This window comes from Rousettus aegyptiacus, unplaced genomic scaffold (genome assembly GCF_014176215.1).
Source record: "Rousettus aegyptiacus isolate mRouAeg1 unplaced genomic scaffold, mRouAeg1.p scaffold_m13_p_9, whole genome shotgun sequence".
NCBI classification, from domain to species: domain Eukaryota; kingdom Metazoa; phylum Chordata; class Mammalia; order Chiroptera; family Pteropodidae; genus Rousettus; species Rousettus aegyptiacus.
The window spans coordinates 39,790,379-39,815,608 of record NW_023416312.1 but is presented as its reverse complement, the minus strand read 5'-3'; the positions used below and the strand labels follow the sequence as shown (position 1 = coordinate 39,815,608).

General features: G+C 34.8%; 1 protein-coding gene and 1 pseudogene across 2 annotated transcripts in view; one reads left to right on the top strand and one right to left on the bottom strand.

Moving 5' to 3' along the window:
- Nucleotides 1-24,749, bottom strand: part of ATP7A (ATPase copper transporting alpha) — a 107,228-nt gene extending 82,479 nt beyond the window's left edge. For both annotated transcript variants that reach the window (XM_016132642.2, XM_016132643.2), the window contains exon 1: nucleotides 24,549-24,749. The gene's annotated coding sequence lies outside the window, so the exon portion shown is untranslated. The remainder of the gene's footprint in view (nucleotides 1-24,548) is intronic.
- On the top strand, nucleotides 2,933-3,194 carry LOC107503847 (annotated as a pseudogene).
- Nucleotides 24,750-25,230: the final 481 nt, after the last annotated feature.

Here is a 25,230-nt window from a genome sequence, read left to right as displayed (position 1 = left end):
TAAAAGGGAACCAGTCAAAAATGAAGAAAACATGATCTGAGATGAGAAGTATATTAAATGGAATAAACAGAGTGAATAAAGAAGAGGATCAAACAACCTATATAGAGCATGGGAAGCCAAGGACATAAAATCAGAATGGCAAGAAAAAATAAGCTAAGACTATAATAATAATTTAAGGAGCCTATGGGACACTATTAAAGGTAAAAATATCCATGTCATAGGAGTATATGAAGAGGGAGTACAAGAAGTTGAATATATATTTGAAGAAATAATGATGGAAAACTTCCCTAACCTGGTGAAGGAAATATGCATACAACCTTAAGAAGCAAAGAGAGTCCCAAAAACCAGGAACCCAAAGAGGCCCACACCAAGACACACCACAATTAAAATGCCAGAGGTTAAATACAAAGAGTGAATCTGAAAAGCAGCAAGAGAAAAGCAATTAGTAGCCTACAAAAAGCACCCATAAGACTGGAAGCTGATTTCTCAAAAGAAACTATGCAGGACAGAAGGGCTTGGCACAAAATATTCAAAGTGATGGAGACTCAGGATCTACAAACGAGAACACTTTATCCAGCAAAGCTATCATTTAAAGTTGAAGGACAGATAAAGAGCTTCCCAGACAAAAATAAGCTAAAGGAATTTATCATCACCAAGCCAGTATTACAGGAAATGTTGGAGGGACTCCTTTAAGACGATAAAACCATGTACCGAAAACAGGAATAAGGAATGGTAATAACTACATTCCTATCAACAAGTACCTCAAATGGAAAAGAATTAATTGTTCCAATCAAAAGATAGAGTGGCTGAATGGATAAGAAAACAAGACCCCTACATATGCTGCCTACAAGAGACTCACTTCACATTAAAAGACACACACAGACTAAAAGGAAGGAGATGGAAAAAGATATTGCCTTGATGGACCTAGAGGGTATTGCATTGAATGAAATGAGTCAGGTAGAGAAAGACAAATATCGCATGATTTCACATACATGTGGAATCTAAAGAATAAAATAAACAACCACAACAAAAACAGAAACAAACTCACAGATATAGAGAATATTTTGAGGGCTACTATACAGGAGAGGTGTTGGGGAGGTGTTAAAAAGGGCAAAGGGATTAAATATAAATGGATAGATACAAAATAGTCATGAAGATATAAAGTGTAGAACAAGAAAAATAGTCAATGATGTAAAAAACATGTAAGGGGGTTAGAGAGGTACTTGATTTAGTGGGATGACCACTTTGTGAGTTACATTGATCCCTAATCACTATGCTGTTCAACTGAAAATATATTACTGTATGCCAACTATAAATGAAAAAAACTAATTGAATTGTACAATGTAAATATGAGCAACTAATTGTCGTTTATATTTCAATCAAACTAGGGGGAAAAAGATGTACTCATTTTGTACTAAAATGTTTTATATATGTTCTGAATTAAAGCATTAGCCACCTAAAACAAAACAAAACAAAACAAACAAAACAAAAGAACTGGAAAATCTAAATAGACTGATCAGCAGTGTGGAAACTGAAACAATCACCAAAAACCTACCAAAAATAAAAGTCCAGGACCAGATGGCTTCACCAGTGAATTCTACCAAACATTCAAAGGAGATTTAATACCTTCTCTCCTCAAACCCTTCCAAAAAATCAAAGAGGAGGCAATACATCCTAATTCATTTTATGAGATCAATATTACCCTGATACCAAAACCTAATAAAGATAACACAAAAAAAGAAAACTACAAACCAATATCTCTCATGAACACAGGTGCAAAAATCCTAAATAAGATACTAGTGAACCGATTACAACGACATATTAAAAAGATTATACATCATGATCAAGTGGGCTTCATCCCAGAGGCACAGGAATGGTTCAATATATGTACATCGATTAATGTGATACACCACATAAACAAATTAAAAAATAAGAATAGTCAAACACCTAAATACCCTTTTCTCAACAATTGCTAAAACAAGTATGGAGAAAGCCAGCGAGGACAGAGTGGATTTGATCAATACTATTGACTACTTTCACTAGATTGAAATTCACAGAATTGTCCAGTAACATCAGTAGAATACACTTTCTTCTCAAGTGCAGATGGAATGTTAGCCAAGACAGACCAAATTCTGAACCGCAGAATAAGTCTCACTAAATTCAAAAGGATGCAAGTCAAACAAAGTATGTTCTCTAACCACAATGGAATTAAATTAGAAATTTAAAAAAAAAGCCAGAAAGATCTCTGGATAACCTTCAATACTGGGAAACTAACTACTAAATAACCCATGTGTCAAAGAAGAAATAAAAAAGGAATTTAGAAAGTGTTTTGAACAGAATTACACACAGCTTCATTATAAATTCTATCAAACACTTAAAGAAGAACTAACACACATCTTTCACAAACTCTTCCCAAAAAATAGAAGAGGGAACTCAAAATGAATTAAAGATCTAAATTTAAGAGTGAAAACAAAGGTAAATGTTTCATGACATTGGATTTGGTAATGATTTCTTGGATATAATATCAAAAGTACAAGTAACAACAAAAATAGATAAATTAGACTTTTTCAAAATGAAAACTTTTGTGCATCAAAGAACACAAGAGAGTGAAAAGACAAAGCAAAGGATGGGAGAATTATTTGCAAAGCACTTATCTAATAAGGGATTGATATACAGAATATAGAAAAAAATCATATAACTCACCAACAAAAAATACAGTTGAAAAATTGGCAAAGTATGCGTAGAGCCAGATGGGTGCTAGAGTAATCAGGGGCATCTCTTCATAAACTATATAAATGTCTAACAATTGTACTGTATATCTGAAACTAATATAAAATTTAAAAATCTATATATAAAGAAAAATGGGCAAAGGATGGCTGAAGGTCACACTGAGCTGTAAGCTGCTTCAGGGGCATCTTTAAGAGTCAGAAAAATGGCAGAAGACATCGAAATCAAAATGAAGACCTACCAGACTGCCCCTTTTGACAGCTGCTTCCCCAACTCCAGAACCAGACCAGCAACTACTGGCAGAACTACCTGGACTTCCACCACTGTGAGAAGGCAAAAACTGGTAAAAGGAAGGTATCTCCATACGTGAATGGTATTGGCATGTGTATAAGTCCCTCTGCCCCATATCCTGAATGTCAGCATAGGACAACCACTGGGAAGAAGGCACATTTCCTGGGAAAATCTGAACTGGCTCCACCCACCTCTCCTCTGTCCGCCATCCTTCCCCCAAGGAGTTGAAGGGAGACCTGGGTACATCCAGCCCTGGGATCCTGAATCATGGCTTAACTAATAATAAATACTTGTTGGAAAAGTGTAAAAAAGAAAAAGAAAAAGAAAAGAAAAAGAAATGGGCAAAGAAGATATATAAAGGGCCAACAAATACATGGGAAGATATTCAACATCACCAGCTATTAAGGAAATGTAAATCGAAACCACAAGGTGACACCACCTCACACCTAATAGGACAACTATAATTTTTAAAAAGTAGAAAATACCAAATGTTGGTGAGGATGTGGAGAAACGGGAACCTTTGTGCATTGGTGGTGGAAATGTAAAATGTTGCACTCACTGTGAAAAAGAAAGGCAGTTGCTCAAAAAATTAAACATATAATTACTATATGATCCAGCAATTCTACTTCCAGGTATATATCTAAAATAATTGAAAGCAAGGACTCAATCAGATATTTGTAGACCCAAGTATTCTTTTTAATGTTTAGCAATATGGCAGGTAAAAAAATCAATTCTTTATATGTTTCTTAGATTATTAATGAGGTTAATGATCTTTTCATATGTTTCTTAACCACTGACTTTTCTTCTCTTGCATACTAATCCATTTTTCTGTAGGGGGTAATGAGAGGATACTCTAAATGACAACCATTTTGAAGGCTCCTGGATGCTGACAAATTTAATAGCTAATATTTATGCTTTTATAATAAAGCTGATTCAGTCAGCATTTACTTTTTACTCTATACAAGTGTTAAATTGGAGGATGTGGGAAGAAACAGGCCATGTCTTCAAGGGATCTACAAATTAAAAGTATTTTCTTATCAATACGGGCAAATATAAGTTTGATTACCTCATCTTTTTTGACAAATATGTCTATGATTTAAGTGGAAAATCTAATGGAAACAAGTTTTAACATATATGAACATATATAATGATCTTATGGGTTAGAACTATCCGTCAACAGATATTGAGGTTAAAAGACTGTAACCCATATCAAAAAGACAAGATAATAAATGTGCTGATGAAGATGTGAAAGAAAAGGAACCCTTGTGCACTACTGGTGGAAATGTAAACTAGGAAGTAACTCTGGAAATAGCATGGAGGTTTCCCAAAAAGATAAAATTAGAACTACCATATGATCTAGCAAATCAACTTCTGGGTATGTAACCAAAGAAAATGAAATAACTGTGTTGAAGAGATATCTGCACTACCATGTTCACTGCAGCATTAGTTACAATAGCCAAGACACAGAAACAACCTAAGTGCCCATCAACAGATAAATGGGGGAAAAAAATATATATATATATATAATACGTATTTAGATATTTATACATACATGATGTAATACTATTCAGCCATAAAAAGGAAGTAAATTCTGCCATTTGTGACAACAGTGGATGAATATTGAGGGTATTATGCTAAATGAAATGTTAGACAGAAAAAGACAAAAATTGTATACGCATTTTTTAAAATAAAACTCATAGAAAAAAAGATCAGAGTTGTGGTTACCAGAGGAAGAGTGTTGGGGAAGATGGAGGAATTGGATGAAGATGTTCAAAAAGTACAAACTTCTACCTATAAGATAAATAACTACTGGGGATATAATTTACAACATGATGACAATAGTTAACACTGCTGTGTGTTATATTTGAAAGTTGCTAAGATAGTAAGTAAATCCTTAAAGTTTTTATCACAAGGAAAACTGTGTGTGTGTGTGTATACACACATACATGTGTATATGTATGTTTTTTGTATAGATATATATTTTTTGTATGTGTGTGTGTATATATATATACACACATATATAGTGATAGATGTTAACTAAACAGTGTGGTAATCATTTCACAATATATGTAAGTCAAGTCATTATACTGTATACCTTAAACTTATACAGTGCTATATGTCAATTATATCTCATAAAACTAAAAGAAAAACACTTGTAACTCCAGTCTATTTTACTATACCAATAAATTTATTTTAAATTATACCTTTTGATGAACAGTAAAAGTCAGAATTAAATCTATATCTGTACTTTTGAAAAAATATAAATGGTAGCCTTAAAATATAACAATATAGAATATGAATACTGGTCTTAATAAAGATCAGCAAATAAATCTCTCATATGAAGGCAGTGTTGTGCCATAACCACTGGACAAAAAATCTTCCCAGTTTTTGAAGTTGCACTGAAAATAACATATCCTTGTGACTGATAACTTATCATTTCGGCGTTGACCTACTGAAATAATGTGGCAAATTACATTTGTGCTACCATTTAGCTCTATGATTTTATTTTGTAATTCTGGTCGATTTTGTGCATATACCTACAGGGACTCTGGCATATAAACATAAAATAAATAAAGAGTTCTCATGGTAAGTTGATATTAAACAGTAGTGAGATAAATCAGTCATCTAAAATAAAGGTGAAAAAAGATTTATGAAGTAAAAAATAATTGGCCCACTATCAGGAATGACATGACTGTCCACAAAGCTAAGTCCTTCCACTGGAAGACTTGAGCAGTGGCCTGTTTAGGTAGACAACAGGTGAGAGAGCAGCTTAAGAAAGAGACACTTGGGCTAATACACGCTGAAGTCTACCAGCTGAGACTTCTTTATATCACCTGGAAAGATGATCAATTCATACATTGTTACTTTAGTCCAAGTAACATAGTAATTTATTCATGTAACCTTTAAGGTGTGTAACATAAAGATATTTTACTGAGATTATGTAGCATGTGATGTTAGTTCTTCTATCAACTCAAAGGCAACCAGAAAAAAAGTGAGAAGAATTTATTCCTGAATTATATTCTAGAGATAGAAATGAAAATGTTATTATTATTTTAGGAATCATACGGAGAGAAACATAAGAGACAGATCTGTGGTGAGCACTAGACCTGGAGTCAGGAAACCTGGGGTCAAGAATGAATCGCCTATATGAATTTGGAAAAGTTAATTGCTCTCAGGGCCTCAGTTTTCACTCCAATGGTTTCCAAATGTCAATGTACTTAAGAATTATCTAGGGAAGAATTTTAAAACTCCAGATTCCCAGGCCCTACACCCAAAGAGATTAATTAGGAGAAAAGTGATGTCCAGAAATCTGCATTTTTAACAAATACATCTGAGGAGTCTAATGCAGGAAAGATAGAAACAGTACTTTGACATAGTCCTAAATAACATGGGAATGAATAGCTACTTTACCTACATTCATAGGGTTGTTATATGGATCTAATGAAAAAAGCAAGTAAATTAAGCAGATGTTTTTATTAATTTACATAATTTACAGAAAATTTATGTGTATTAAATGATATACTTGTTTTTCTTAAATATCTACTCTAAGAACAGAGTTTATTAAGGTTGAATTACTATAGAGGTATTAGAGAGTTTAATAAGGTTGGCAGTTAAATATATGAAAATCAATTGCTTAAACATTAACAATCATCATCTAGAAAACATAATGGTAAAAAGGCCCATTCATATAGCACCTCCACAACTCTCTGAAAAAAATTACTTTAAATACTCAGTAATAGACTTAATAAGAAATGATTTCACGTACATGTGGAATCTAAAGAAAATCAACAACAACAACAAAAAAAGTGGAAATAAACTCATAAATACAGAGAATATTTAGAGGGATACTAGATGGGAAGGAGATTAGGGGGACAAAAAAGGCAAAGGGATTAAGAGGTACAAATGGATAGCTGCCCAACAAACATGGAGATGTAGACTGTACCATGGGGAAGATAGTGAATAATGTTGTCATAAATATGTAAGGGGGAAAAGGGGTGATCACTTTGCAAGCTACGTGGAGTGGATCTCTGATCACTAAGCTATACAGCTGAAACTAGTATATTATTGTATGCCATCTATAATTGAAAAAAAACTCATTGAATTGTACGATGTAAATACAAGCAACTAATTGTCTATTATATTTCAGTAAAGACAAAAAATTAAAAAATAAAAATAAAAATGGGTTCCTTGAACAGCTGTTTCCTGGTAGATTTTGAAGATGAAACATGTTTTCTCATAGAAAGAACATTATACATGATGGCTGGGTTCACAGACTGGCCTTCAGAAGTTTATTTAGACAATAATGCAGCTTGACGATATATTAATAGTACTTTAGCACCATCTCTTACGGGGAAATGTAGAGTGAATTTGGAATAGGAAATCAAGATGCCAAGGGACACATATCTTCTGTTCACATTCCCAGCTCTGGAAAAGACTTCCCTGCCCCATGGAGGCAGTGGTAGAGGTAAGTGTTCCCTGTCCTCAATTCTAGGACAGGCAGGTCTTTCATATGAGTTATAATCAAATCAGGTACTGGTATTCTGCTTAGGAAAGCAATAAAGTACTGAATGGAATGATGCATTTTACCAGATCTTTTCTAAAATGTCATTAATAAAAATATAGTTTTGCATGAATGAATTCTGATCCAGTGCTAATAAGGAGTATAAACTGAAACCAACCCTACAGGGTTTCTAAAACACAATTTGGCAATATTTATCATAAGCCTAAAACATGTATGCCCTTTAACTCAGAAATTTCACTTCTAAGAATATATCCGAACAGGGGAAAAGCACCAACAACTATGCTAAGATAAATGGCTAAGGATACTTATCACAACATTGTTTATATGACTAAAAAACTAGAACCAACCTAAACATCAATATAGAATTGGCCGAATAAATTATCATATATTAAAAACAAATAGTTGTATACTTAATGACACCAAAAAATGTCAATGATGAGTTAAGTAAAAAGGGGGGGGGAGAGAGAAGCTAGAAAGCCTAACTGTTGACTATAATCCTGTTTTTATAAAAACATTTTATATATCATACATTATACACAATGTATTTATAAGAGAAAAATTTTTGGAAAAATTTATACCATAATCTTAACAGTAGCTAATCCCTGGATGGTAGCATTTAGGATAATTTTTACAAATATTTGTTAAAGTCCTACTATGTTTCAAGTACTATTTCAGCTGTTGGCAATACAGCAGTGAAGAATGTAGACACAGTCCCTACTCTCACAGGGCTTACATTCTCATGAGAGAGATAGAAAATAAACAAACAAATAAATGTATAAATTCAAGTAGTGATAAATATTACAAAGATGAAACAAAGCCCAGTAAGGAGAGATATCTAAATATTGCCTGGATTTTGTTTTTACATTGACCATTTACTAATTTTCTAATAAGAAAAAGTATTTTTATTTTAGAAAAAGTAAGTGTATTTCAAGGATACTTTCAGAGGATTCATGCATTCGATAAGATTGTTCCAGGTTACCTTTAAGATCTCTGAATGACTAAAATTGAAAGAGAAGATATCAGTTATTTGCAAAATGTACTTCTGCAAAATACCACATTCTTCAATGATGCTCAATAAAAGGTACTACAGATCACAAAAGACCATGGGCCACACTGTAAGCTCAATTTCATGGGGTTCCCAGGAGTTCACCTAAAACTTCTCTACTCAATATTGACGAGCCTATTAAACTCCAAACAGTCTAGATTGTATATCTGTAACTCTAGAGGCATTTGTTGAGATCACTTTATGGAGATGGAAAAAAGACCCCTATTATTTTCTACAAATGTATAGAGTGAGTCAAGGCTTTTCTTGGTTCTCCAACACCATAAAATTTTGAGACAAAAGAGTCTAGAGATAAAATAAAGGCAAAAAGGGATCTAGAGTTGAAACCACAGAGACACTTTATGAACAGAATATTACAAATGTCCAAAGGAGTAGGTTTCCAAGTGCAGCCTCCATTGATAAGTGGTATAATGAAAATATGTATGATGTGTTTGAAAGCCTGGATATTACAGACCCTCCTATCAGGAGGACAAAGGTATTGAGTATTGATAAAGGTTTGCTGAGCTATCTTTTCTGGATTATCCTTTCTCTTAATTAACGACTGCATTGAGAAAATCATGGAGTGCTAGGGGTATAGCTAATGATTCAAGGGATCAAGTACCTCCTACAGTGATGAAGTCTATAATTTTTGATTCATTGACACTATTTAATCAGTCAAACCAAAAGGTATCAGGTAGATTTATACCACCAACCCTATCACACTACCATGTGACTTGTGTTGGAGGAAATATCTTGGTGACTCATCTTGCTGATTATGCAAAGGTATCGCCCCTATCAGGTAAGAATATAATGAATCTTGCCAGTATTTTAAAAAAGCAGTTAACACATTAGACAAACTATTTCATCTTAATTTTTATAGTTGAAATATTCACATGGTATGACTGAAACCTAAAACTTAACTTAATATACATCTATTTTTCAGACTACTTTGACTTTTCCTGACATCTGTATTTTTCATTAATTTTCTTTTTAATCAAACCAAGGTCCAAAAAGCAAATTTCAGAATGAAATAAGCAAACATTCCATAAATATAGTCCAGATCCATACTCCCATCCACACCCAACCCCTCAATTCCTTCAATGTCCTGTTTTATAGACTTTGGTTAATAAAGGTAAAAATCTGATACCATTCTCTCCCGTTCAAAGTTGAATCACTATCAGGACAGATAAGGATGAAAAATTATGTACTAGAAGTGTGTGGGAGCTCATTTAAAAGGAACTAGCAATTCAAAATTGTCAAGGACAACTGTTTAGTCAGGTCCTTTTCTACGGATGAAACAGAATGAATTCAGAGAAGGCCTACATCATTCTGCATTTTTAAACTGGTAAGTTTCAAGTGCTTTGTTATCACAAGCAAGCAGAAGCCATAATACTGATGGCTATATCAAATCTTGAACTGCTGGGGAAAATATTAATTTAAATTCAGTGCTCATTTGTTGAACAGAAATTAAGACAAAGAGCTATCAATAATGTTTACTACTATTGGAATTTAAAATGAAAAGTCATTATGATTTGCAGGAAGATTTTTTTTTTTCAGAATTCATTCCTCAGTTCTGTGGCTCTATACTTTCTTAGGAAGCAATAAGGCGAACTTTGTCATCTCACAGAACTAAGATTCTAAAATAGGCTGAAATAGTTAAAAAATTGGTTCTGGTAGAGTGAAAAATGTGTTTTTCCTCCCATTTGATACGTGCAATTTTCAAAGTGGATGTTTCCCTTCCATCAGTTTACTTTAAAAGGGGTTCGTCTTTTTAATTCTGAAAAACCTGTGCGGAGTTAAGCTATATTTTAAATTTTGGTTTAGTATACGCTGTTGGGTCTTTGAAATCAATTATTCAAGTGCCTCTTCTCTTGCCTTAGACACCTTTTTTTCTCTACTTTTGAATACACATGAACACACACCCACACGCATGCACGCACACACACACACAAACAAGACAGACTAAACTCATTAACATCTTCCAGCAAAAAACTAATTCTGACAACACTCCCTTTTGAAACAGGTATGACTATGTACAGAGTTAAAGTGGGATATAGCACAGAGAAAGGTAAATAGGTGAAATTAGGAAAAGTGTAAGTATCTATGTTCAAAGGTAATATTGCCATAATTTTGTGTGAAACAAATTATACCTAGCCAGATACTTGCAAATCAGTCTCCTCAACATGTGTACATAATACTGAGTTTGATGGAAATGGCTGGTTTAATCTGAAAAGCTTCATATCATAAGAATGAGCCAAGTTCCTAAAGAGCGGGTAGAACCTGGGCAATATAAAAAGAACTAAAATTCCAGTTGAGACAGAGAAAATGTTCTGCACGGGAGCAGAAAAGCAGGTTTGCCCAATCAGAATCAAGGGTGTGGGTAGGAATATAGCAAAGAAATAACAGTAACATATCCTATATTCATAGAGCACATTTCTGTTTACAAAGGAGTCTTCCATAAATTATTTCATTGGAGACAGCAGGTATACTCATTAGGCAATTCATTAATTAAAGAGAACATTTTTGGCATCCGACAAAGTTAGACTTGAATTCAAATTTTGTCACTTACTAGCTGTGTGACTTTCAGCAAATTGTCTGATTACTCTGATGCTCAGTTTCCTCATCTGAAAAATATTCATGAGCCTGCTAAAAGGAATACATGAGATATCATATGTAAAGTGCTTGGCACATAATTCCACCTCCTCTTCATCTTATTAATATGGCTAAGTACCTATTATCTTTTATGTTCTGTGCTAGACCCTGCTTGGGGATACAAAGGTGAATTAATATGGCATAGGCTCTGCTTCCAAGGGGCTCAGGGATGCATGGTAAACTATGGTGAACTAAAAAATGAAGGGAATTCAGCCAAGAATTCACAGAAGAGATACTTCATGTCTTTTTTTTCCTTTAAAATGAAAGAAAAAAATCAACTGGAGAAAAGAAGAAAATACAGATAAGCACATATAAAAATAAACAACAAGTATGTCCACCACCAAGAGATAACCGATGTTAAAATTTTGAGGTAGGGGTATATATATTTGTGTGTATTTGTGTGTGTGTGTGTGTGTGTGTGTATGTATGTCTGTGTGTATGTGTAAGTTTAAGAGGTTATTGTGTATGGTGTATAAAAATTTTTAATAAAATGGAATGATATTGTTTCATAGCTCACTTTTTATTCAGCCCTATACTGAACATTCTTCTATGTCAGTAAATAGTAACATATAATAATACCTAATACTTTTTGCTATTTTAACTTTCATAACCATTTTACAGATGATGAAATTGATACAGAGAGGGTAAGGAAATTTCCCAAGGTCACACAGCTAGTAAGTGACATAATAGATATTAAGTCACTTAAGTCCACTCTAGAATCTGTGCTTTTAACCACTAATATAAATGCTGTAATTTAAAAAGGCTATATAAGTCCATTACATGACTACACCATAATTTAACCAATCTACTATTGTTAGGTAAACTGGGTCATGAAGGTTGTGTAGTTCTCCAGAAGAAACAGAAATTCCAAACAAATGGGTCATGAAGTTATAGAGGTATCAAACAGTGTGGCACATTTAAAGGAGTGCTTTTGGTATGACTGGGAATACAGCATGAGTGGAAAATACAATGAGGTTAGAAAGGTAAGTAAGGCCATTTCACGAAGTTAAATTTGAAAGGGGCAAGACCAGATTCAAAAAGACCAGCTAAAAGTCTATTGTCCAATAATTGAACATTATTCAGCCATAAAAAGTAATGAAATTCTCATATACTTCATCATGGATGAACCCTAAAGACATTATGCTATAATGAGGTGAAATTGCCAGATACAAAAGGAGAAATATTGCATGATTCCAATTATAAGAAGTACCTAGAAGAGGTAAAGTCATAGAGAATAGAGGTCACCAGGGGTAGGAGAAGGGAGAATGAGAAGCTACTGTTTAATGGTTACAGAGTTTCTGCTTGGGATGATGAAAAAGTTCTGGAAATTGTGAATGTACTTAATGTCACTGAATTGTACACTTAAAATGGTTAAACTGGTAAAAAAATATGTGTGTGTGTGTGGTGTGTGTGTGTGTGTGTGTGTGTATAACCACAATTAAAAAAAAAGGCACTGCCCAGAAGAGAAATGATTAGGGACTGAATGGAGATAGAAAGGAGGGAAGACATTTGAGAAATATCAAGAACTAAACAGATTTGGTGAGTGATTGAATGCAAGGTGAGGAAAAAAACTCTTGGGTTTCTGGGTAGAGAGGAGTGGCATTATTAGTTTCCTTTTATAGATAAGGAAACAAAGGCCCCAAAACACAAAGTGATTTGTCCAAAGTCACAGTTAATAGTAGAATTAGACTAAAATGCAAGGCTCCTGATTCAAATTCAGTACTTTTTCCATTACAACACATCAAGAAAGAATATTATCATACATTTACATAGTACTCTATAATTTACAAAGTGCTTTCACATACATTATTTCACTCGATACTCATCGCAACCTATGAGTTAGACAGGGCAGGTATCATCATCATTTTACCGATGATTATACTTAAGAGTAAGAAAATAGATGTTACTCCTTAAAATCCTCAAAGATTGTAATTTCTTCTGTTGGATTACAGGAGAGCTTTGAGGTGGGAAGTGAGATTCAAGTGATGAACTTGGGGCTACCACACTGCTATACGCAGCAGGTATTAAGTGGAAAATTGGGGCTAAAAATAGAAGTAGTTTGGGAAGGTTTCAGGGAAGCCATATTGCATAACTTCATGTCTTAACTTTTACAGACTAATAATGTGACTATTGCCCCCTGAGTTGTGTAAGACAACAGCCTTGGATGAAATAAAGTGGGAGTCTCCAACTTGAAAATCAAGATATACTGGTAGATCTAGAAACATCACCTCGGGAGCTCTGAACTGGTTCCCAGTAATGTCTTCTCCTCTCTGCTACACCCCCTTTCTGCCACGGGTCTTAACTAACATTCCTAGAGTGAAGGGGAGAACAGTACAGACAGCAACTACTTCTCAGGGACTACAATGTCTGTATCTGCCCTGATTCCAACTCAGATTAAAAGAAGCTTCTCCAGTATTGTATGCCAATTGTAACTGAAAAATAAAATATACATATATATGTATATATATACATATATATATACATGTGTACAGATATGTGTGTGTGTGTATATATGTATATATATGTATGTATATACGTGTATACACATGTATATATGTATATATGTATATATACATATATACGTGTGTGTGTGTGTGTGTGTGTGTGTGTGTGTGTATATATATATATATATATATATATATATATATATATATATAAACAAAGAAGCTCCTCCATATAAGGTTGGAGATCACCATAAAAAGGATTGGGAAGAGACAAAGATGGCCTTGTGTGATTATTTCTACTTGTCTGGTGGGGAAAAAAAAGTAGAGAAAGTGCAAGGATAATACTGTTAAACCTTCTTAGAGTATGATCATACTTACATTAAGTCCAAAGGTAACAAGAGAGAATTATGAATTATGCAGGTCATAACAGGTATTCATTTGGCAATCCACTCATGCCCTAAGCCAAGTTGAGAGAACACTAACAGAGATTACAAACAAAATTTACTACATAAGCTGCTGACCAAATTGTGTTTAGATATCACACAAAACTAGGACACAAATGGTCTAGCCAGATGCTTCCAATATAGAAGATAATCTAAAACTGACCAGATGCTTCAAACGTAGAACAGAACCTAAAACGATGACCACTGGCAGTGTACAAATGGCCAAATCAAATATCTACAGTTAAGTTTTTCTTCCTCATCTTTGTACAAAGGAAACACACTATTCTTACAAAAACAAAAGTGCAAACAAAGGTTAGACAAATGTACTCTGTTTTGCTTAAAGACATTTCTGATGGCATTCTACCAACCATCACAGAATGTATTTCTTTCCTTGCCTAACCTCCTTCTACTTGGAATTCCTACTGGCACTTCATAGGTCTCCAGTGTTACCTGGTACTACCAGGGTTACTGACCCCAGCTGCTCCATGCGAATATCATTTATTGCCTACATAGTTGTGTCACTAAAAAAAACTTAATACAAAATTCTAAATTCAGGAAACAAATCAGAGTGGAGATGGAATCAAATTGAGACAGTAAGACTCCAAAGCCCATGCTCCTAACCCTCTCCAAAATAGGGTATCCAAAGGAATTTAGCACAGATTAAATAGCTATTCAAAGCATTCAAAAGATAACTGTATTGGAAAAATCCAGTCTTCCCTCCTGTGCTTCTCCTTTACTCTCATACTAATACCATACTTAAAACTTTTCTGACCCCATATCTGGGGGATTTTCACCCATCAAGCAATTCTCTGTGACCAGCTGAGTGTCCTACAATTTAACTCAATTTTGACACTACCTACCAAGAGATTAAGGACTCAGTCCCACGAGACTGGTTCACCTCACTTCTCACAGACTTAAATAGGTGTTCGAAGCATTCAAAAGATGGCTCACATCTATCACTTTTAATACTTCTCCCCAACATAAAATCTCTACTACAATCAGGCTATTGCACTCATTGTCATACAGTCCATTCTTGCCATTTCTTTCTGATTTTAAACTGATACCCTCACTGAGAATGCTCTCTTCCACATATTTAAATCACATCACATCATTCATTTTTAAACTCCAAAAAAGCAAGACCATACCTGTTGTGTTCACTATGACATCCCCCGTAATTTGTACATGGTAGCCACTCTCAAACAACTGTTGAGTGAGTAAATGAACCCAATTCCTACCTCCTCTGTAAAACATGTCAAATACTAACACCTACTATCTTTTTGAATTCTGAATATCCTTAGAATAAACATCATAGTTTAGTACCTAATTTCTCTGTAATTATTTGGCATTAGACTTCTTTATCTGGCTTGACATTGGAGCATATGCCTTATGAGTCTTTGTAAATCACACAGGGCCTACATAAATACTAAATCTACAACAAGCAGACAATAAACATTTATTAATTGGAATGCTGATATAATTTATTATAAAATTTAATTTACATAACTTGGTAAGAATGTAAATATTTTGTAGAGTCAGTTAGACATGAATGAAGCCTTTTCCATTGCCTAGATTTTATATTTTAGAAATCATTCTGGGTCAAATATAGGGTTTGGGGGGAGGGTAAAGTGGGTAAAGGGGATCAAATATATAGTAGCTGAAGGAAACTGAACTTTGGGTGGTAAACACACAACAGAATATATAGATGTCAAATGATAATGTACACCTGAAAATCATGTAATTGTATTAACTAATGTTACCCCAATGAACTTAATTTTTTAAAAAAAGGAAAAAAAATAAAATCACTAACTCAATTTCTTGCTATAGATATATTTAGATTTACTAAAACAAAAGAAGGGAATAAAAAAATCATTTAGTAGAAGTATGGTTCAGCATTTAGTAATGAGAAAAATAATCTAGAAAATCTCAATGGCCCAGGGTCTGTGGTTCAAAAATTACACACCCAGACTGGTAGAGAAGTGGAATGAGTATATCAGGGTGATATGACTTGATGGCTATCATAACGAGTTTTGAGATACCATGTTAGCATACTGTAGGTGTACTATAGGCTACTGTGCCTTCTCAATCTGAGTTTTCCATTTTCTATGGTGTAATATAGAAATTAAATATTGCTTGCAGGTACTGATTAATTAATATATTGCTCCTGTATTCTACTAAGTTTATAGTACAGCAAAGCTATAATTTAAAAATTTTTATACCAGTTGTTAAAACAAACTACTTTTACAGTAAATAATAGTTTAAAAGAATAATAGTAACTAAATTGTGTGTTTACGACCGGCCAGGCACTGCTTTTAGTGATTTACATGTATTAACTCATTGACAATCCTATGAGGTAGGTACTATTATTGCTCCCATTTTAGAAATTGGAAGTAACTAAGGCACCAGAAGTAAGAAAACTGCCTAGACTCCCTGGGTGCGCCAGGCCCCAGGTGCGCCAGGTGCCAGGTGAATGCCACGGGCATGTGGGAATGGACGCCCCGCCTTCGGAGATCCAGTTCTAAGGGTAAATGGCAACATCCATGGCTCAGGGGTAGAAGTGGGGGTGAGGGAGAATTAAAGACAGGGGGGAAAAAAATCTGCCTAGAGTCATCCCGGTCATAAGCAGAGGAACTGGGTGAGATTCCAACCCAGGCAGTCTGGTGCCAGAGACTCCACTCTTTTTTACTTTAATTTTAATTCTATTTTATTATTAGGTTCAAGTACACAGTACTTAGACATTTATATAGTTTATGAAATGATTCCTCTCATTACTCTTTCTCTCCTCTTGCTTTACACATCGCCATTACATTACTGCAGACTACATTCCCTGTGCCATGCTCCCTATCCCCGTGACCATCTATCAACTACTAATTTCTATTTCTTTAACCCCTCAGTGCTTTCTCCCCTGGGGAGAAAGTTCCCCAACCCCTCTCCTCTCTGGCCATTATCAGATTGCCCTCTATATTTGTGAGTCTCTTTTTGATAAACTTGTTCTTTTTGTTCCTTAGATTCCACATATAAGTGAAATCATATGGTATTTACCTTCCTCTGTCTGACATATTTCACTCAGAATAATAACCTCTAGGTCCATCCTTGTCATTGCAAATGGTAGGATTTCATTTTATTAATGGCTGAGTAATATTTCATTGTATGTATGACTCATGACTTCTTTATCCAATCATCCATTGATGGGCATTTAGGTTGCTTCCATATCCTGGCTACTGCGAATTGTGCTGCCATGAACATAGGGAAATAGAGATCTTAATGAGTTATTGTTTCAGTTTTCCTTGGATAAATACCCAGAAGTGCAATTGCTGGGTCAAAAGGTATACCCTTTTTAATTTTTTGAGGAGCCTCCAGACTGTTTTCCATAGACACTGTACAATTTGCAATTCTACCAACAATATATGAGGGTTCTCTTTTCTCTGCATCCTCACCAACATTTGTTGTTCTTTGATTTATTGATGATAGCCATTCTGACAGGTGTGAGGTGATAGCTCATTGTGTTTCAATGTGCATTTCTCTGATGATTAGTAACCTTGAGCATCTTTTCATATGTCTGTTGACCATTTGTATTTCCTCTTTGGAGAAGTATCTGTTCAGGTCTTCTGCTCATTTTTAAATTTTTTTTGTTGTTGAGTTGTATGAGTTCTTTATAAATGTTGGATATTAACCCCTTATCAGAGGTATCACAAGCAAATAGCTTCTCCCATTCAGTTGGTTGTCTTTTTGTTTTGTCAATGGTTCCTTTGGCTGTACAAAAGCTTTTTAGTTTGATGTAGTCCACTTATTTTTTCTTTTGTTTCCGTTGCCCAGGGAGCTATGTCCTAAAAGAAACTATAATCGAGATATCAGAGAGAGTTAACTGCCTATGTTTTCTTCTAGATGTTTTATGGTTTCAGGTCTCACATTTAAGTCTTTAATTCATTTTGAGTCCACTTTTGTATATGGTGTAAGAAGGTGGTCCAGTTTCAGTTTTTTGCATATATCTGTCCAATTTTCCCAACACCATTTATTAAAGAGACTGTCTTTACCCCATTGTGTATTCTTACCTCCCTTGTAATATTAAGTGAGCGTATAGGTGTGGATTTATTTCTGTGCTCTCTATTCTGTTCCATTGATCAATGTATCTTTTTATGCCAGTACCATGCTGTTTTGATTACTGTAGCCTTGTTGTATGGTTTGACATCAGGTAGTGTGATACCTCCAACTTTGATCTTCTTTATCAAGATTGCCATGGCTATTTGGGGTCTTTTATGGTTCAATGTAAATTTTAGGATTATCTGTTCTAGCTCTCTGTGAAATGTCATTGGCATTTTGATATGGATTGCAATGACCCTATAGATTGCTTTGGGCAGTATGGCCATTTTAATGATGTTGATTCTTCCTGTCCATGAGCATGGTATATGCTTTCATTTATCTTCTTCAATGTCTTTTTTTGATGACTTACAATTTTCTGAGAACAGGTCTTTTATCTCCTTGGTTAATTTGATTCCCAGATACTTTACTGTTTTTGATGCAATTGTAAATTGGATGGTTTTCTTAATTCCTCTTTCTGAAAGTTCATCATTGGTGTATAAAAATGCCACCAACTTCTGAATATTAATTTTGTATCCTGCTACTTTGCTGAATTCATTGATCAGTCCTAACAGTGTTTTTGGTGGACTCTTTCGGGTTCTCTAAGTACAGTATCATGTCATCAGCAAATAACAAGAGTTTTACTTCCTCCTTTCCAATTCAGATACACTTTATTTCTCTTCTCTGATTGCTATGGCTAGGACTTCCAATACAATGCTGAACAGGAGTAGTAAAAGTGAGCATCCTTGTCGTCTTGTTCCTGATCTTAAGGAAAACACTTTTAGCCTTTACCCATTGAGTATGACGTTAACTGTAGGTCTGTCTATATAGCCTTTATTATATTGAGGTATGTTCCCTCTGTTCCCATTTTGCTGAGACTTTTTATCATAAATGAATGCTGGATTTTGTCGAACACTTTTACTGCATCTATTGATATGATCGTATAATTTTTATATTTCAGGTTGTTAATGTGGTGTATCACATTAATCGATTTATGGATATTGTACCAACCTTGCATCCCAGGAATAAATCCAACTTGATCGTGGTGTATGATATTTTTAATGTACTGCTGAATTAGGCTTGCTAATAATTTGTTAAGGATTTTTCCATCAATGTTCATAAGAGATACTGGTCTATAGTTTTCTTTTTTTGTAATGTCTTTGTCTGGTTTTGGAATCAAGGTAATGGTGGCTTCATAAAAGAAATTAGGGAGCCTTCCCTCTGCTTGAATTTTTTTGAAGTAGTTTGAGAACAGGGGTTAATTCTTCTTTGAATGTTTAGTAAAACTTGTCTATGAAGCCAATTGGTCTAGGATTTTTGTGTTTCAGGAGTTTTTTGATTATTGCTTCAATTTCATTGGTGGTAATAGATCAGTTCAGATTTTGTTTCTTCTTGACTTAGTCTTGGGAGATTGTATATTTCTAAGAATGTATCCTTTTCTTCCAGATTATCCAGTTTGTTGGCATGTAATTAATTGCTCGTAGTATTTTCTCATTCTTTGTATTTCTCTTTCATTTCTATTTAAGTCCTCGTTCTTTTTTTCCTCATTCTTTTTTCCTTGATGAGTCTGGTTAAGGGTTTATCAATTTTGTTTATCCTTTCAAAGAACCAGGTCTTGGTTTCATTGATCTTTTGTATTGTTTTTCTAGCCTCTATTTTGTTTATTTCCACTCTGATCTTTATTATTTCCTTCCTTCTACTCACTTTGGGCTTTGTTTGCTGTTCTTTTTCTAGTTCTCTTAAGCATAAGTTTAGATTGTTTATTTGAGCTTTTTCTTGTGTCTTGAGGTAGGCCTGTCTTGCTATAAATTTCCCTCTTAGAACAGCTTTCATTGTGCCCCATAGATTTTGAGTTGTGTTTTCATTTTCATTTGTCTCTAAGTATCTTTTGATTTCTTCTTCGATCTCATTGTTAACTCATTCACTGTTTAGCAGCATGTTATTTAGCCTCCATGTGTTTGTGTATTTTCCAGTTTTTTTTCTTGTAGTTGATTTCTAGTTTCATACCATTGTAGTCGGAGAAGATGGTTGACATGATTTCAATATTCTTAAATTTATTGATATTTGTTTTGTGTCGTAACATATGGTCTATCCTGGAAAATGTTTCATGTGCAATTGAAAAGAATGTATATTTTCCTGCTTTGGGGTGAAATGCTCTGAAACTATCTACTAAATCTATCCGGCACAGACTCTACTCCTAATCCTATGTTACACTGCTTCCCTAGAACAGCACATCACAATACAATGAAGTTAAGATGCTTTGAAGATATCAACTGAATAGTATCTATTAGTCTTGAAAATGTAACAGCAATGTTCTAATTTATGCTTATCAACTTCCACTGCATGTTCTCTTAGTATAGTTTAAGTTCTAAACATATTATTATAAATATCAAAGTCTAGCCAAGTTCAAAGATGTGCTTACTGTAAAGATGATAAAACACACATGGACAATTTCTTTTCTCTTCCAGGAAAACTCTGAGAATACAAATAAAATAATACTAATGCTATTTTATAAGTCTTTTAGCATATACATAAATAATTAACTAAAAACAAAAGAATGTGTCTTTGCTTTTGAATTTAGTTTGAAACTATCTTAAAAAATTTGAGCTACCAATTCTTTTTTAATCCTCAAGTCAATCTGCCCATTCAGACTTTCAAAGAAGATAAATGAGTATTTTTCTCTTTAGGACAAGCAAGGAACTTAATTCCAATGGATATAATTTTGTTCAAATGTCTATGTTCTTTAAAAAATACAGTTCTTTTTTGTTAAGTAATGGCATAGGTTCTAAAACCAGACTGACAAGTTTTAAATCTCAGTTTAGCCACTTGCTAGGTCCAGGACTAAAATTTGGTCCTATGAAAGAATATATCAACTCTTACCAAAGTGCAAATAATAGACAAAGTACTAGTTTTTTTTTTTCACACCAGACAGAGGATGGTTCTGGTCTCTTTCATTTATATGCAACAATAACAAAAAAAATAGTAAATGATTCAGGATCCCATGACTTACCACTTGCCCTGAAGTTAAGAAACAGGAATTTGTGTTATTTTTGTAATAATGCAGTGAATACTCTTAGGCAATCCAAATCATACCCTGACATTCAAGGTCAAATAACACACTATACTAAATAAATTATTCCTTTATCCCTCATCACACAATGAATTTAAGATTTTAAAACTATCTGAAGACTACAATGGTTTACATGACTAAAATTAATTCTAGCTAGAAAAAAATGAGAAAGATAAAACACTGCTTTAGATGAACAATACCTGAGGTCATATGACACCAACCTGATTGCTAAGACACAAGAAATTGACTTACAATTGTGATTAGAAATTAATACCAAGTTATTGTGGCTATAAATCTGAACTAAAAAGTTATATTTAGAATTAACAGTGAAATGGTACAGTAAAATAAGAGAGCATTTATTGGCTGAAATGAAACTCCTTTTATACAATTAATTTAATATTAATATTAGTGTTTTAATAATGTCATTAATATTAATAATCACTATGATACTTTATATTATTAATTTAACACTATTAAATCAATAATAATTAATTTAATAACTGAATTAGAATTCTTAGAGTGTATAATTTTATCATCGGCAAAAAAATTAAGATTACTTTCCTTTTTTCCTACCATTGCAAGTGCAAGGATCAGTGAAGGAGATTATACTTGAAACTCTTTAAAAACCAAGCTTTCTATAAGCTTTCATTAGCTCAAGGATCAACTCTTAAGTATCCTCATGACAGTAGAGGTCAGCTACAAATTTATCCTAAATAGACCAGAGAATTTTTCTTAGACAGCTTTCCACTGTGGAATTTGTTCTCTTTTCTTATATCTCTGTTGACAGTTTTTTAGGTCTTAACAGAAGCCTCCTTAATGTTCTCCTCCAAGTTGCAGGTAGTAGCTTCAAGAGAGCAGAAACCAGTTTCTTCACAATTCCAAGAAGTATACAGGGCTCTCAAACTCTCAGGTGGGACTAGGGAAGGGAAGTAATTCCATTAGTATTCTCTCCCTCTCTACTTTGGTTGGGAAATGCACAAGCAGGATCAGCATCAGTTACAACAGCATAAAACGAAACACTAAGTTTTACAAAGTCAACAAAGATAAATGGCCAGGCTAAAACAATTCCCCTAAGATGTGAAATAACTCATTTATATCAATCGTTAAATGGTTAAAATGCACTTCCAATTATAGGTCTGGAAAGCTGGACTTCTACACTACAGAATAATAAAGTAAAAATCCGTTAAAAAATTAAATCCTTGAGCCATAGCTGTGTAATTTTAAATGTAAGCAGAAAACAAGGAACAAAGTCCAACTAACTGGCTCAAAATGGGGATATTTTATAGTCATTTCCTTCAAGGAAAGAAGTATCTGTGAAAACTAATGTAATCTACCAACATCCCACAAATCTGAACCCACAAAGATAAGTAAATCACTTAAATTTTCTAAGTGCTAGAGAAACTAGGGACATATTTATGAAACCAGAAATATCCTGCTCTTGCAATTTAATGAAACACATTCTAAAGGTCTTGTGATAATGTTTCCTGCCATACTGTCTCAGCAAACAAATTTTACTGCTTCTGTATGCATTTTTCAAAGAAAAACAACCTTCTGCACTAGAAATCAGAGCTGTTAACCTATCCTCCAGAGGGATCAGTGTTTAGTCTAACCCTACCAACAGGCCACAAATCAAGATCTTTCTAAGACTATGATTAGGAAAAAAAAATAGTTTCTATTGGGTTAAGAAGACCAGCACAGAAATCAGGTTAGGGAAAAAATGAAATGCAGAGATTCCTTGGAGAAAACCTAGAACAGCTTCTGGCTTTAAACAATGTTGTTATTCATTCCCAGGAATTAAAAAAAAATGATTCCAGATTATATTTTGACACAACACTCAATGAGAAGTACCTATAGCAAGCTTTACGTTTTTTTTCTTTTAGAGGAGTTTACATCAGAATTAAATATCATACATTGTTTTTGTCATTTCAAGATATTTCTTCTCTATGTTTTTATATTGGCTGGAGGGTAGTTGGGCATGGTTGTAAGCTTATCAGTTTCATATTCTATATATATTTTTTCTTTTAACCAGTAAAATCTTGGAAGATGTGGCTGTTAGAAATAGGAATGTTGATGTACACTTTGTTGTTGGATGCCCTGCACCTTTCTAGTCCCAAACCTTTGTTCGCATTAATTTTTTCTGCCTGGTCTTCCCTCCCCTACAAAGCTAAAATCTATCAATTTTTCAAGACCTAACTCAAATGCTTGCTTCCCTGCACTCTCATAACACTTTCTGTTTCTAACACATAATGTTACTGAGATTAAAAGGGTGTATCAGTCTTTCCTACTACATTATGAGACCCACTACATTATGAGACCCTGCAGTCCAAAACAAAAACAAAAACAAAAACAAAACCCTCTCATCTCATGACTGTAGACACAAGAAAGTTTGCACGATAAAAAATAAAATCTGAGTTCAAAATATCCTTTAAAAAGGATGAAATAAGCAGTGGAGTTATTCAATCAGTGGGGCTGCTAGAACCCATTGTCTTTATAACCAACCGAACTGAACTCACCGAACTGAACTCACTGGAGTGCACTCTTTCTGGCCTATTTCTTGTCTATACTCCTATCTCCCCCAAAACCTCGATGTCGCCTAATTCAATGTTCTGCACACATTAAGTTTCAATACAAAGCCATACTACTGTAGAACAGGAGGCTGTAATTAAAACAAAGATCAGATGTTGAAAAATATTGACTTGTGAAACGATGAGTTGTCAGTGCTTAAAACAGCCTCACTGTCCACAACAAAAAATGACAAAGATGCCACAGGTTGCGACAAAGATGCCACAGGTTGCGACAAAGATGCCACAGGTTGCGACAAAGATGGTGAGTAACTTTACTGGGAAATGGGCAGAATAAACCAAATGAAATGGAAACAAGAGCGTTTCAGTTTAGCTTATGCTCCCACTACGAGACAAGAAACAAGATAATTTTTTAATATTATTTCATTAATAATGGTGATCAGTCTATATGACTTCCAATACGGGGCACAGACCTTCTTGCACCTTCAATAAATTAGATAATAACATAGGCCATGGATGATCGAGACACCCCAAAAGGGTACAAGAAAGTAACACAGGTCAGGACCTAATCTCCCCATCTCTATTCCCTGTAAGGGGAGGTAAAACAAGAGAGTGGTAAATACCGGAGTTGTGAAGAAGTGAGAGTTCGAAGACTGCCCCAAGTTAAAATGACCTTCCTGCCACACTCAGTAGTACAGCCTGACAATACAGAACACCCCTCCAGAAGAAAGGGACGACCCGGAAGCCGATATAGGACCTACCTGGTTTTTCTGTCCTATGGTTAAACCTCCGGAGCTACGCAGCCCGTGGCAGCGACAAATCCACGCGCGTAGGCTCCAATCTCACTCAAGGAAAGAAGTCATAGTAGCGGCGGATGCGGTGGCTGTGGCTGCAGCGGTGGTAGTAGTGGTGGCGGTATTGGCTGCGGCGATCCCTCCCTCTGCTGCTTCCCTTCCTCCACCCCCGCCGCTGAGCGGACCGCCTTTACTCCTCCCTCTTTCACTCCCCCCACTTCCGGGTGCTGGCCCGGCCGGAAGCAGGGTTGGTGAGGCGGAGAGAGGGCCGCGTCACAGGAAAGGGAACGCGAGGGCTGCAGTCAAGCTTTTCCCGCTCCCTACTGCCCCCTGGCTGACACGCAACCTCGGGAGGAAGTCTTTCCTTTGGCGCTGCAGCGTCCCCTTCTCCCACTCACCAAAACGGAAACAAAACAGAAAAACTCCCTCCAAACTTGTGTCATCTGTAGTTTCCTAACCTCCTGCCAAAAAGTACAGAGATCTCCTTGTAAATCATCTTCGCCATAGTTCAGCCATTTACAACATGAAATAAATGTACTTGTTACACTGTGTAAGCCTAACTCCAGGTGTAAATGCCAGAACTGTGAACTTGCTCTCATCCCTCCATTGAAGTGATAGCGAAAGTTTTTTAATTCATAAATGATATATA